Source organism: Dendrobates tinctorius, unplaced genomic scaffold (genome assembly GCF_039654945.1).
Source record: "Dendrobates tinctorius isolate UK_male_01 unplaced genomic scaffold, ASM3965494v1 ptg000045l, whole genome shotgun sequence".
Lineage (NCBI taxonomy): Eukaryota > Metazoa > Chordata > Amphibia > Anura > Dendrobatidae > Dendrobates > Dendrobates tinctorius.
This window is the reverse complement of record NW_027361713.1, coordinates 20,225,477-20,240,109: the sequence shown is the minus strand read 5'-3', so window position 1 is coordinate 20,240,109 and position 14,633 is coordinate 20,225,477.

The following is a 14,633-nucleotide window of genomic DNA, read 5'->3' as shown; positions in this document are numbered from 1 at the left end:
AATGAACACACATTTCTTGGTAGAATCGTGCAGGACTGAAATTTTTGATGTTTTTCTACTCCTCTCATGAGCCCAAACAAGTCTCTAAAAGGATGAGTTTGCAACTACTTTACTTTTGGAGAAAATTCAAAACATTCATTATTCAATAGAGCCCAACAGCAAAAACCAGCGTTTTGAATGAAGAATCACATTTCTTGGTAGAATCATGCAGGATTGAAATTTTTGATGGTTTTTTACTCCTCTCAACAGCCCAAACAAGTTTCTAAAAGGATGTTTGCAACTACTTTACTTTTGGAGAAAATTCAAAACATTCATTATTCAATAGGGCCCAAACTATCAAAAACCAGCGGTTTCAATGAACACACATTTCTTGGTAGAATCATGCAGGACTGAAATTTTTGATGGTTTTTTACTCCTCTCAACAGCCCAAACAAGTTTCTAAAAGGATGAGTTTGCAACTACTTTACTTTTGGAGAAAATTCAAAACATTCATTATTCAGTAGGGCCCAAAATATCAAAAACCAGCGGTTTGAATGAACACACATTTCTTGGTAGAATTGTGCAGGACTGAAATTTTTGATGTTTTTCTTCTCCTCTCATGAGCCTAAACAAGTCTCTAAAAGGATGAATTTGCAGCTACTTTACTTTTGGAGAAAATTCAAAACATTCATTATTCAATAGAACCCAATAGCAAAAATCAGGTTTTGAATGAAGAATCACATTTCTTGGTAGAATCATGCAGGATTGAAATTTTTGATGGTTTTTTACTCCTCTCAACAGCCCAAACAAGTTTCTAAAAGGATGAGTTTGCAACTACTTTACTTTTGGAGAAAATTCAAAACATTCATTATTCAATAGGGCCCAAAATATCAAAAACCAGCGGTTTGAATGAACACTCACATTTCTTGGTAGAATCGTGCAGGACTGAAATTTTTTATGTTTTTCTACTCCTCTCATGAGCCCAAACAAGACTCTAAAAGGATGAGTTTGCAACTACTTTACTTTTGGAGAAAATTCAAAACATTTATTATTCAATAGAGCCCAATAGCAAAAACCAGCGTTTTGAATGAAGAATCACATTTCTTGGTAGAATCATGCAGGATTGAAATTTTTGATGGTTTTTTACTCCTCTCAACAGCCCAAACAAGTTTCTAAAAGGATGAGTTTGCAACTACTTTACTTTTGGAGAAAAGTCAAAACATTCATTATTCAATAGGGCCCAAACTATCAAAAACCAGCGGTTTAAATGAACACACATTTCTTGGTAGAATCAGGCAGGACTGAAATTTTTGATGTTTTTCTACTCCTCTCATGAGCCCAAACAAGTCTCTAAAAGCATGAGTTTGCAACTACTTTACTTTTGGAGAAAATTCAAAACATTCATTATTCAATAGAGCCCAATAGCAAAAATCAGGTTTTGAATGAAGAATCACATTTCTTGGTAGAATCATGCAGGATTGAAATTTTTGATGGTTTTTTACTCCTCTCAACAGCCCAAACAAGTTTCTAAAAGGATGAGTTTGCAACTACTTTACTTTTGGAGAAAATTCAAAACATTCATTATTCAATAGGGCCCAAAATATCAAAAACCAGCGGTTTGAATGAACACACATTTCTTGGTAGAATCGTGCAGGACTGAAATTTTTGATGTTTTTCTACTCCTCTCATGAGCCCAAACAAGTCTCTAAAAGGATGAGTTTGCAACTGCTTTACTGTTGGAGAAAATTCAAAACATTCATTATTCAATAGAGCCCAACAGCAAAAACCAGCGTTTTGAATGAAGAATCACATTTCTTGGTAGAATCATGCAGGATTGAAATTTTTGATGGTTTTTTACTCCTCCCAACAGCCCAAACAAGTTTCTAAAAGGATGAGTTTGCAACTACTTTACTTTTGGAGAAAATTCAAAACATTCATTATTCAATAGGGCCCAAACTATCAAAAACCAGCGGTTTCAATGAACACACATTTCTTGGTAGAATCATGCAGGACTGAAATTTTTGATGTTTTTCTACTCCTCTCATGAGCCCAAACAAGTCTCTAAAAGCATGAGTTTGCAACTACTTTACTTTTGGAGAAAATTCAAAACATTCATTATTCAATAGAGCCCAATAGCAAAAATCAGGTTTTGAATGAAGAATCACATTTCTTGGTAGAATCATGCAGGATTGAAATTTTTGATGGTTTTTTACTCCTCTCAACAGCCCAAACAAGTTTCTAAAAGGATGAGTTTGCAACTACTTTACTTTTGGAGAAAATTCAAAACATTCATTATTCAATAGGGCCCAAAATATCAAAAACCAGCGGTTTGAATGAACACTCACATTTCTTGGTAGAATCGTGCAGGACTGAAATTTTTAATGTTTTTCTACTCCTCTCATGAGCCCAAACAAGACTCTAAAAGGATGAGTTTGCAACTACTTTACTTTTGGAGAAAATTCAAAACATTCATTATTCAATAGGGCCCAAAATATCAAAAACCAGCGGTTTGAATGAACACACATTTCTTGGTAGAATCATGCAGGACTGAAATTTTTGATGTTTTTCTACTCCTCTCATGAGCCCAAACAAGTCTCTAAAAGGATGAGTTTGCAACTACTTTACTTTTGGAGAAAATTCAAAACATTCATTATTCAATAGGGCCCAAAATATCAAAAACCAGCGGTTTGAATGAACACACATTTCTTGGTAGAATCGTGCAGGACTGAAATTTTTAATGTTTTTCTACTCCTCTCGTGAGCCCAAACAAGTCTCTAAAAGGATGAGTTTGCAACTACTTTACTTTTGGAGAAAATTCAAAACATTCATTATTCAATAGAGCCCAACAGCAAAAACCAGCGTTTTGAATGAAGAATCACATTTCTTGGTAGAATCATGCAGGATTGAAATTTTTGATGGTTTTTTACTCCTCTCAACAGCCCAAACAAGTTTCTAAAAGGATGTTTGCAACTACTTTACTTTTGGAGAAAATTCAAAACATTCATTATTCAATAGGGCCCAAACTATCAAAAACCAGCGGTTTCAATGAACACACATTTCTTGGTAGAATCATGCAGGACTGAAATTTTTGATGGTTTTTTACTCCTCTCAACAGCCCAAACAAGTTTCTAAAAGGATGAGTTTGCAACTACTTTACTTTTGGAGAAAATTCAAAACATTCATTATTCAATAGGGCCCAAAATATCAAAAACCAGCGGTTTGAATGAACACTCACATTTCTTGGTAGAATTGTGCAGGACTGAAATTTTTGATGTTTTTCTACTCCTCTCATGAGCCCAAACAAGACTCTAAAAGGATGAGTTTGCAACTACTTTACTTTTGGAGAAAATTCAAAACATTTATTATTCAATAGAGCCCAATAGCAAAAACCAGATTTTTGAATGAAGAATCACATTTCTTGGTAGAATCATGCAGGATTGACATTTTTGATGGTTTTTTACTCCTCTCAACAGCCCAAACAAGTTTCTAAAAGGATGAGTTTGCAACTACTTTACTTTTGGAGAAAAGTCAAAACATTCATTATTCAATAGGGCCCAAACTATCAAAAACCAGCGGTTTGAATGAACACAAATTTCTTGGTAGAATCATGCAGGACTGAAATTTTTGATATTTTTCTACTCCTCTCATGAGCCCAAACAAGTCTCTAAAAGGATGAGTTTGCAACTACTTTACTTTTGGAGAAAATTCAAAACATTCATTATTCAATAGAGCCCAATAGCAAAAACCAGCGTTTTGAATGAAGAATCACATTTCTTGGTAGAATCATGCAGGATTGAAATTTTTGATGTTTTTTTACTCCTCTCAACAGCCCAAACAAGTTTCTATAAGGATGAGTTTGCAACTACTTTACTTTTGGAGAAAATTCAAAACATTCATTATTCAATAGGGCCCAAAATATCAAAAACCAGCGGTTTGAATGAACACACATTTCTTGGTAGAATCGTGCAGGACTGAAATTTTTGATGTTTTTCTACTCCTCTCATGAGCCCAAACAAGTCTCTAAAAGGATGAGTTTGCAACTAATTTACTTTTGGAGAAAATTCAAAACATTCATTATTCAATAGAGCCCAATAGCAAAAATCAGGTTTTGAATGAAGAATCACATTTCTTGGTAGAATCATGCAGGATTGAAATTTTTGATGGTTTTTTACTCCTCTCAACAGCCCAAATAAGTTTCTAAAAGGATGAGTTTGCAACTACTTTACTTTTGGAGAAAATTCAAAACATTCATTATTCAATAGGGCCCAAAATATCAAAAACAAGCGGTTTGAATGAACACACATTTCTTGGTAGAATCGTGCAGGACTGAAATTTTTGATATTTTTCTACTCCTCTCATGAGCCCAAACAAGTCTCTAAAAGGATGAGTTTGCAACTACTTTACTTTTGGAGAAAATTCAAAACATTCACTATTCAATAGAGCCCAATAGCAAAAATCAGGTTTTGAATGAAGAATCACATTTCTTGGTAGAATCATGCAGGATTGAAATTTTTGATGGTTTTTTACTCCTCTCAACAGCCCAAACAAGTTTCTAAAAGGATGAGTTTGCAACTACTTTACTTTTGGAGAAAAGTCAAAACATTCATTATTCAATAGGGCCCAAACTATCAAAAACCAGCGGTTTAAATGAACACACATTTCTTGGTAGAATCATGCAGGACTGAAATTTTTGATGTTTTTCTACTCCTCTCATGAGCCCAAACAAGTCTCTAAAAGCATGAGTTTGCAACTACTTTACTTTTGGAGAAAATTCAAAACATTCATTATTCAATAGAGCCCAATAGCAAAAATCAGGTTTTGAATGAAGAATCACATTTCTTGGTAGAATCATGCAGGATTGAAATTTTTGATGGTTTTTTACTCCTCTCAACAGCCCAAACAAGTTTCTAAAAGGATGAGTTTGCAACTACTTTACTTTTGGAGAAAATTCAAAACATTCATTATTCAGTAGGGCCCAAAATATCAAAAACCAGCGGTTTGAATGAACACTCACATTTCTTGGTAGAATCGTGCAGGACTGAAATTTTTGATGTTTTTCTACTCCTCTCATGAGCCCAAACAAGACTCTAAAAGGATGAGTTTGCAACTACTTTACTTTTGGAGAAAATTCAAAACATTTATTATTCAATAGAGCCCAATAGCAAAAACCAGCGTTTTGAATGAAGAATCACATTTCTTGGTAGAATCATGCAGGATTGAAATTTTTGATGGTTTTTTTACTCCTCTCAACAGCCCAAACAAGTTTCTAAAAGGATGAGTTTGCAACTACTTTACTTTTGGAGAAAAGTCAAAACATTCATTATTCAATAGGGCCCAAAATATCAAAAACCAGCGGTTTGAATGAACACTCACATTTCTTGGTAGAATCGTGCAGGACTGAAATTTTTGATGTTTTTCTACTCCTCTCATGAGCCCAAACAAGACTCTAAAAGGATGAGTTTGCAACTACTTTACTTTTGGAGAAAATTCAAAACATTTATTATTCAATAGAGCCCAATAGCAAAAACCAGCGTTTTGAATGAAGAATCACATTTCTTGGTAGAATCATGCAGGATTGAAATTTTTGATGGTTTTTTACTCCTCTCAACAGCCCAAACAAGTTTCTAAAAGGATGACTTTGCAACTACTTTACTTTTGGAGAAAAGTCAAAACATTCATTATTCAATAGGGCCCAAACTATCAAAAACCAGCGGTTTAAAAGAACACACATTTCTTGGTAGAATCATGCAGGACTGAAATTTTTGATGTTTTTCTACTCCTCTCATGAGCCCAAACAAGTCTCTAAAAGCATGAGTTTGCAACTACTTTACTTTTGGAGAAAATTCAAAACATTCATTATTCAATAGAGCCCAATAGCAAAAATCAGGTTTTGAATGAAGAATCACATTTCTTGGTAGAATCATGCAGGATTGAAATTTTTGATGGTTTTTTACTCCTCTCAACAGCCCAAACAAGTTTCTAAAAGGATGAGTTTGCAACTACTTTACTTTTGGAGAAAATTCAAAACATTCATTATTCAATAGGGCACAAAATATCAAAAACCAGCGGTTTGAATGAACACACATTTCTTGGTAGAATCGTGCAGGACTGAAATTTTTGATGTTTTTCTACTCCTCTCATGAGCCCAAACAAGTCTCTAAAAGGATGAGTTTGCAACTACTTTACTTTTGGAGAAAAATCAAAACATTCATTATTCAATAGAGCCCAATAGCAAAAACCAGCGTTTTGAATGAAGAATCACATTTCTTGGTAGAATCATGCAGGATTGAAATTTTTGATGGTTTTTTACTCCTCTCAACAGCCCAAACAAGTTTCTAAAAGGATGAGTTTGCAACTACTTTACTTTTGGAGAAAATTCAAAACATTCATTATTCAATAGGGCCCAAACTATCAAAAACCAGCGGTTTCAATGAACACACATTTCTTGGTAGAATCATGCAGGACTGAAATTTTTGATGTTTTTCTACTCCTCTCATGAGCCCAAACAAGTCTCTAAAAGCATGAGTTTGCAACTACTTTACTTTTGGAGAAAATTCAAAACATTCATTATTCAATAGAGCCCAATAGCAAAAATCAGGTTTTGAATGAAGAATCACATTTCTTGGTAGAATCATGCAGGATTGAAATTTTTGATGGTTTTTTACTCCTCTCAACAGCCCAAACAAGTTTCTAAAAGGATGAGTTTGCAACTACTTTACTTTTGGAGAAAATTCAAAACATTCATTATTCAATAGGGCCCAAAATATCAAAAACAAGCGGTTTGAATGAACACACATTTCTTGGTAGAATCGTGCAGGACTGAAATTTTTGATATTTTTCTACTCCTCTCATGAGCCCAAACAAGTCTCTAAAAGGATGAGTTTGCAACTACTATACTTTTGGAGAAAATTCAAAACATTCATTATTCAATAGAGCCCAATAGCAAAAATCAGGTTTTGAATGAAGAATCACATTTCTTGGTAGAATCATGCAGGATTGAAATTTTTTTTGGTTTTTTACTCCACTCAACAGCCCAAACAAGTTTCTAAAAGGATGAGTTTGCAACTACTTTACTTTTGGAGAAAATTCAAAACATTCATTATTCAATAGGGCCCAAACTATCAAAAACCAGGGGTTTGAATGAACACACATTTCTTGGTAGAATCGTGCAGGACTGAAATTTTTGATGTTTTTCTACTCCTCTCATGAGCCCAAACAAGACTCTAAAAGGATGAGTTTGCAACTACTTTACTTTTGGAGAAAATTCAAAACATTCATTATTCAATAGAGCCGAATAGCAAAAATCAGGTTTTGAATGAAGAATCACATTTCTTGGTAGAATCATGCAGGATTGAAATTTTTGATGGTTTTTTACTCCTCTCAAAAGCTCAAACAAGTTTCTAAAAGGATGAGTTTGCAACTACTTTACTTTTGGAGAAAATTCAAAACATTCATTATTCAATAGGGCCCAAACTATCAAAAACCAGCGGTTTGAATGAACACTCAAATTTCTTGGTAGAATTGTGCAGGACTGAAATTTTTGATGTTTTTCTACTCCTCTCATGAGCCCAAACAAGACTCTAACAGGATGAGTTTGCAACTACTTTACTTTTGGAGAAAATTCAAAACATTCATTATTCAATAGAGCCCAATAGCAAATACCAGCGTTTTGAATGAAGAATCACATTTCTTGGTAGAATCATGCAGGGTTGAAATTTTTGATGGTTTTTTACTCCTCTCAACAGCCCAAACAAGTTTATAAAAGGATGAGTTTGCAACTACTTTACTTTTGGAGAAAATTCAAAACATTCATTATTCAATAGGGCCCAAAATATCAAAAACCAGCGGTTTGAATGAACACACATTTCTTGGTAGAATCGTGCAGGACTGAAATTTTTGATGTTTTTCTACTCCTCTCATGAGCCTAAACAAGTCTCTAAAAGGATGAATTTGCAACTACTTTACTTTTGGAGAAAATTCAAAACATTCATTATTCAATAGAACCCAATAGCAAAAATCAGGTTTTGAATGAAGAATCACATTTCTTGGTAGAATCATGCAGGATTGAAATTTTTGATGGTTTTTTACTCCTCTCAACAGCCCAAACAAGTTTCTAAAAGGATGAGTTTGCAACTACTTTACTTTTGGAGAAAATTCAAAACATTCATTATTCAATAGGGCTCAAAATATCAAAAAACAGCGGTTTGAATGAACACTCACATTTCTTGGTAGAATCGTGCAGGACTAAAATTTTTTATGTTTTTCTACTCCTCTCATGAGCCCAAACAAGACTCTAAAAGGATGAGTTTGCAACTACTTTACTTTTGGAGAAAATTCAAAACATTCATTATTCAATAGAGCCCAATAGCAAAAATCAGGTTTTGAATGAAGAATCACATTTCTTGGTAGAATCATGCAGGATTGAAATTTTTGATGGTTTTTTACTCCTCTCAACAGCCCAAACAAGTTTCTAAAAAGATGAGTTTGCAACTACTTTACTTTTGGAGAAAATTCAAAACATTCATTATTCAATAGGGCCCAAAATATCAAAAACCAGCGGTTTGAATGAACACACATTTCTTGGTAGAATCGTGCAGGACTGAAATTTTTGATGTTTTTCTACTCCTCTCATGAGCCCAAACAAGTCTCTAAAAGGATGAGTTTGCAACTACTTTACTGTTGGAGAAAATTCAAAACATTCATTATTCAATAGAGCCCAACAGCAAAAACCAGCGTTTTGAATGAAGAATCACATTTCTTGGTAGAATCATGCAGGATTGAAATTTTTGATGGTTTTTTACTCCTCTCAACAGCCCAAACAAGTTTCTAAAAGGATGAGTTTGCAACTACTTTACTTTTGGAGAAAATTCAAAACATTCATTATTCAATAGGGCCCAAACTATCAAAAACCAGCGGTTTCAATGAACACACATTTCTTGGTAGAATCATGCAGGACTGAAATTTTTGATGTTTTTCTACTCCTCTCATGAGCCCAAACAAGTCTCTAAAAGCATGAGTTTGCAACTACTTTACTTTTGGAGAAAATTCAAAACATTCATTATTCAATAGAGCCCAATAGCAAAAATCAGGTTTTGAATGAAGAATCACATTTCTTGGTAGAATCATGCAGGATTGAAATTTTTGATGGTTTTTTACTCCTCTCAACAGCCCAAACAAGTTTCTAAAAGGATGAGTTTGCAACTACTTTACTTTTGGAGAAAATTCAAAACATTCATTATTCAATAGGGCCCAAAATATCAAAAACCAGCGGTTTGAATGAACACTCACATTTCTTGGTAGAATCGTGCAGGACTAAAATTTTTTATGTTTTTCTACTCCTCTCATGAGCCCAAACAAGACTCTAAAAGGATGAGTTTGCAACTACTTTACTTTTGGAGAAAATTCAAAACATTCATTATTCAATAGGGCCCAAAATATCAAAAACCAGCGGTTTGAATGAACACACATTTCTTGGTAGAATCATGCAGGACTGAAATTTTTGATGTTTTTCTACTCCTCTCATGAGCCCAAACAAGTCTCTAAAAGGATGAGTTTGCAACTACTTTACTTTTGGAGAAAATTCAAAACATTCATTATTCAATAGGGCCCAAAATATCAAAAACCAGCGGTTTGAATGAACACACATTTCTTGGTAGAATCATGCAGGACTGAAATTTTTGATGTTTTTCTACTCCTCTAATGAGCCCAAACAAGTCTCTAAAAGCATGAGTTTGCAACTACTTTACTTTTGGAGAAAATTCAAAACATTCATTATTCAATAGAGCCCAATAGCAAAAATCAGGTTTTGAATGAAGAATCACATTTCTTGGTAGAATCATGCAGGATTGAAATTTTTGATGGTTTTTTACTCCTCTCAACAGCCCAAACAAGTTTCTAAAAGGATGAGTTTGCAACTACTTTACTTTTGGAGAAAATTCAAAACATTCATTATTCAATAGGGCCCAAAATATCAAAAACCAGCGGTTTGAAAAAACACACATTTCTTGGTAGAATCATGCAGGACTGAAATTTTTGATGTTTTTCTACTCCTCTCATGAGCCCAAACAAGTCTCTAAAAGGATGAGTTTGCAACTACTTTACTTTTGGAGAAAATTCAAAACATTCATTATTCAATAGAGCCCAATAGCAAAAACCAGCGTTTTGAATGAAGAATCACATTTCTTGGTAGAATCATGCAGGATTGAAATTTTTGATGGTTTTTTACTCCTCTCAACAGCCCAAACAAGTTTCTAAAAGGAAGAGTTTGCAACTACTTTACTTTTGGAGAAAATTCAAAACATTCATTATTCAATAGGGCCCAAAATATCAAAAACCAGCGGTTTGAATGAACACACATTTCTTGGTAGAATCGTGCAGGACTGAAATTTTTAATGTTTTTCTACTCCTCTCGTGAGCCCAAACAAGTCTCTAAAAGGATGAGTTTGCAACTACTTTACTTTTGGAGAAAATTCAAAACATTCATTATTCAATAGAGCCCAACAGCAAAAACCAGAGTTTTGAATGAAGAATCACATTTCTTGGTAGAATCATGCAGGATTGAAATTTTTGATGGTTTTTTACTCCTCTCAACAGCCCAAACAAATTTCTAAAAGGATGTTTGCAACTACTTTACTTTTGGAGAAAATTCAAAACATTCATTATTCAATAGGGCCCAAACTATCAAAAACCAGCGGTTTCAATGAACACACATTTCTTGGTAGAATCATGCAGGACTGAAATTTTTGATATTTTTCTACTCCTCTCATGAGCCCAAACAAGTCTCTAAAAGCATGAGTTTGCAACTACTTTACTTTTGGAGAAAATTCAAAACATTCATTATTCAAAGAGCCCAATAGCAAAAATCAGGTTTTGAATGAAGAATCACATTTCTTGGTAGAATCATGCAGGATTGAAATTTTTGATGGTTTTTTACTCCTCTCAACAGCCCAAACAAGTTTCTAAAAGGATGAGTTTGCAACTACTTTACTTTTGGAGAAAATTCAAAACATTCATTATTCAATAGGGCTCAAAATATCAAAAACCAGCGGTTTGAATGAACACACATTTCTTGGTAGAATCGTGCAGGACTGAAATTTTTGATGTTTTTCTACTCCTCTCATGAGCCCAAACAAGTCTCTTAAAGGATGAGTTTGCAACTACTTTACTTTTGGAGAAAATTCAAAACATTCATTATTCAATAGGGCCCAATAGCAAAAATCAGGTTTTGAATGAAGAATCACATTTCTTGGTAGAATCATGCAGGATTGAAATTTTTGATGGTTTTTTACTCCTCTCAACAGCCCAAACAAGTTTCTAAAAGGATGAGTTTGCAACTACTTTACTTTTGGAGAAAATTCAAAACATTCATTATTCAATAGGGCCCAAACTATCAAAAACAAGCGGTTTGAATGAAAACACATTTCTTGGTAGAATAATGCAGGACTGAAATTTTTGATGTTTTTCTACTCCTCTCATGAGCCCAAACAAGTCTCTAAAAGCATGAGTTTGCAACTACTTTACTTTTGGAGAAAATTCAAAACATTCATTATTCAATAGGGCCCAAAATATCAAAAACCAGTGGTTTGAATGAACACACATTTCTTGGTAGAATCATGCAGGACTGAAATTTTTGATGTTTTTCTACTCCTCTCATGAGCCCAAACAAGTCTCTAAAAGCATGAGTTTGCAACTACTTTACTTTTGGAGAAAATTCAAAACATTAATTATTCAATAGAGCCCAATAGCAAAAATCAGGTTTTGAATGAAGAATCACATTTCTTGGTATAATCATGCAGGATTGAAATTTTTGATGGTTTTTTACTCCTCTCAACAGCCCAAACAAGTTTCTAAAAGGATGAGTTTGCAACTACTTTACTATTGGAGAAAATTCAAAACATTCATTATTCAATAGGGCCCAAAATATAAAAAACCAGCGGTTTGAATGAACACACATTTCTTGGTAGAATCATGCAGGACTGAAATTTTTGATGTTTTTCTACTCCTCTCATGAGCCCAAACAAGTCTCTAAAAGGATGAGTTTGCAACTACTTTACTTTTGGAGAAAATTCAAAACATTCATTATTCAATAGAGCCCAATAGCAAAAAACAGCGTTTTGAATGAAGAATCACATTTCTTGGTAGAATCATGCAGGATTGAAATTTTTGATGGTTTTTTACTCCTCTCAACAGCCCAAACCAGTTTCTAAAAGGATGAGTTTGCAACTACTTTACTTTTGGAGAAAATTCAAAACATTCATTATTCAATAGGGCCCAAAATATCAAAAACCAGCGGTTTGAATGAACACACATTTCTTGGTAGAATCGTGCAGGACTGAAATTTTTAATGTTTTTCTACTCCTCTCGTGAGCCCAAACAAGTCTCTAAAAGGATGAGTTTGCAACTACTTTACTTTTGGAGAAAATTCAAAACATTCATTATTCAATAGAGCCCAACAGCAAAAACCAGCGTTTTGAATGAAGAATCACATTTCTTGGTAGAATCATGCAGGATTGAAATTTTTGATGGTTTTTTACTCCTCTCAACAGCCCAAACAAATTTCTAAAAGGATGTTTGCAACTACTTTACTTTTGGAGAAAATTCAAAACATTCATTATTCAATAGGGCCCAAACTATCAAAAACCAGCGGTTTCAATGAACACACATTTCTTGGTAGAATCATGCAGGACTGAAATTTTTGATGTTTTTCTACTCCTCTCATGAGCCCAAACAAGTCTCTAAAAGCATGAGTTTGCAACTACTTTACTTTTGGAGAAAATTCAAAACATTCATTATTCAAAGAGCCCAATAGCAAAAATCAGGTTTTGAATGAAGAATCACATTTCTTGGTAGAATCATGCAGGATTGAAATTTTTGATGGTTTTTTACTCCTCTCAACAGCCCAAACAAGTTTCTAAAAGGATGAGTTTGCAACTACTTTACTTTTGGAGAAAATTCAAAACATTCATTATTCAATAGGGCTCAAAATATCAAAAACCAGCGGTTTGAATGAACACACATTTCTTGGTAGAATCGTGCAGGACTGAAATTTTTGATGTTTTTCTACTCCTCTCATGAGCCCAAACAAGTCTCTAAAAGCATGAGTTTGCAACTACTTTTCTTTTGGAGAAAATTCAAAACATTCATTATTCAATAGAGCCCAATAGCAAAAACCAGCGTTTTGAATGAAGAATCACATTTCTTGGTAGAATCATGCAGGATTGAAATTTTTGATGGTTTTTTACTCCTCTCAACAGCCCAAACAAGTTTCTAAAAGGATGAGTTTGCAACTACTTTACTTTTGGAGAAAATTCAAAACATTCATTATTCAATAGGGCCCAAAATATCAAAAACCAGCGGTTTGAAAAAACACACATTTCTTGGTAGAATCATGCAGGACTGAAATTTTTGATGTTTTTCTACTCCTCTCATGAGCCCAAACAAGTCTCTAAAAGGATGAGTTTGCAACTACTTTTCTTTTGGAGAAAATTCAAAACATTCATTATTCAATAGAGCCCAATAGCAAAAACCAGCGTTTTGAATGAAGAATCACATTTCTTGGTAGAATCATGCAGGATTGAAATTTTTGATGGTTTTTTACTCCTCTCAACAGCCCAAACAAGTTTCTAAAAGGATGAGTTTGCAACTACTTTACTTTTGGAGAAAATTCAAAACATTCATTATTCAATAGGGCCCAAAATATCAAAAACCAGCGGTTTGAATGAACACACATTTCTTGGTAGAATCGTGCAGGACTGAAATTTTTAATGTTTTTCTACTCCTCTCGTGAGCCCAAACAAGTCTCTAAAAGGATGAGTTTGCAACTACTTTACTTTTGGAGAAAATTCAAAACATTCATTATTCAATAGAGCCCAACAGCAAAAACCAGCGTTTTGAATGAAGAATCACATTTCTTGGTAGAATCATGCAGGATTGAAATTTTTGATGGTTTTTTACTCCTCTAAACAGCCCAAACAAATTTCTAAAAGGATGTTTGCAACTACTTTACTTTTGGAGAAAATTCAAAACATTCATTATTCAATAGGGCCCAAACTATCAAAAACCAGCGGTTTCAATGAACACACATTTCTTGGTAGAATGATGCAGGACTGAAATTTTTGATGTTTTTCTACTCCTCTCATGAGCCCAAACAAGTCTCTAAAAGCATGAGTTTGCAACTACTTTACTTTTGGAGAAAATTCAAAACATTCATTATTCAAAGAGCCCAATAGCAAAAATCAGGTTTTGAATGAAGAATCACATTTCTTGGTAGAATCATGCAGGATTGAAATTTTTGATGGTTTTTTACTCCTCTCAACAGCCCAAACAAGTTTCTAAAAGGATGAGTTTGCAACTACTTTACTTTTGGAGAAAATTCAAAACATTCATTATTCAATAGGGCTCAAAATATCAAAAACCAGCGGTTTGAATGAACACACATTTCTTGGTAGAATCGTGCAGGACTGAAATTTTTGATGTTTTTCTACTCCTCTCATGAGCCCAAACAAGTCTCTAAAAGGATGAGTTTGCAACTACTTTACTTTTGGAGAAAATTCAAAACATTCATTATTCAATAGGGCCCAATAGCAAAAATCAGGTTTTGAATGAAGAATCACATTTCTTGGTAGAATCATGCAGGATTGAAATTTTTGATGGTT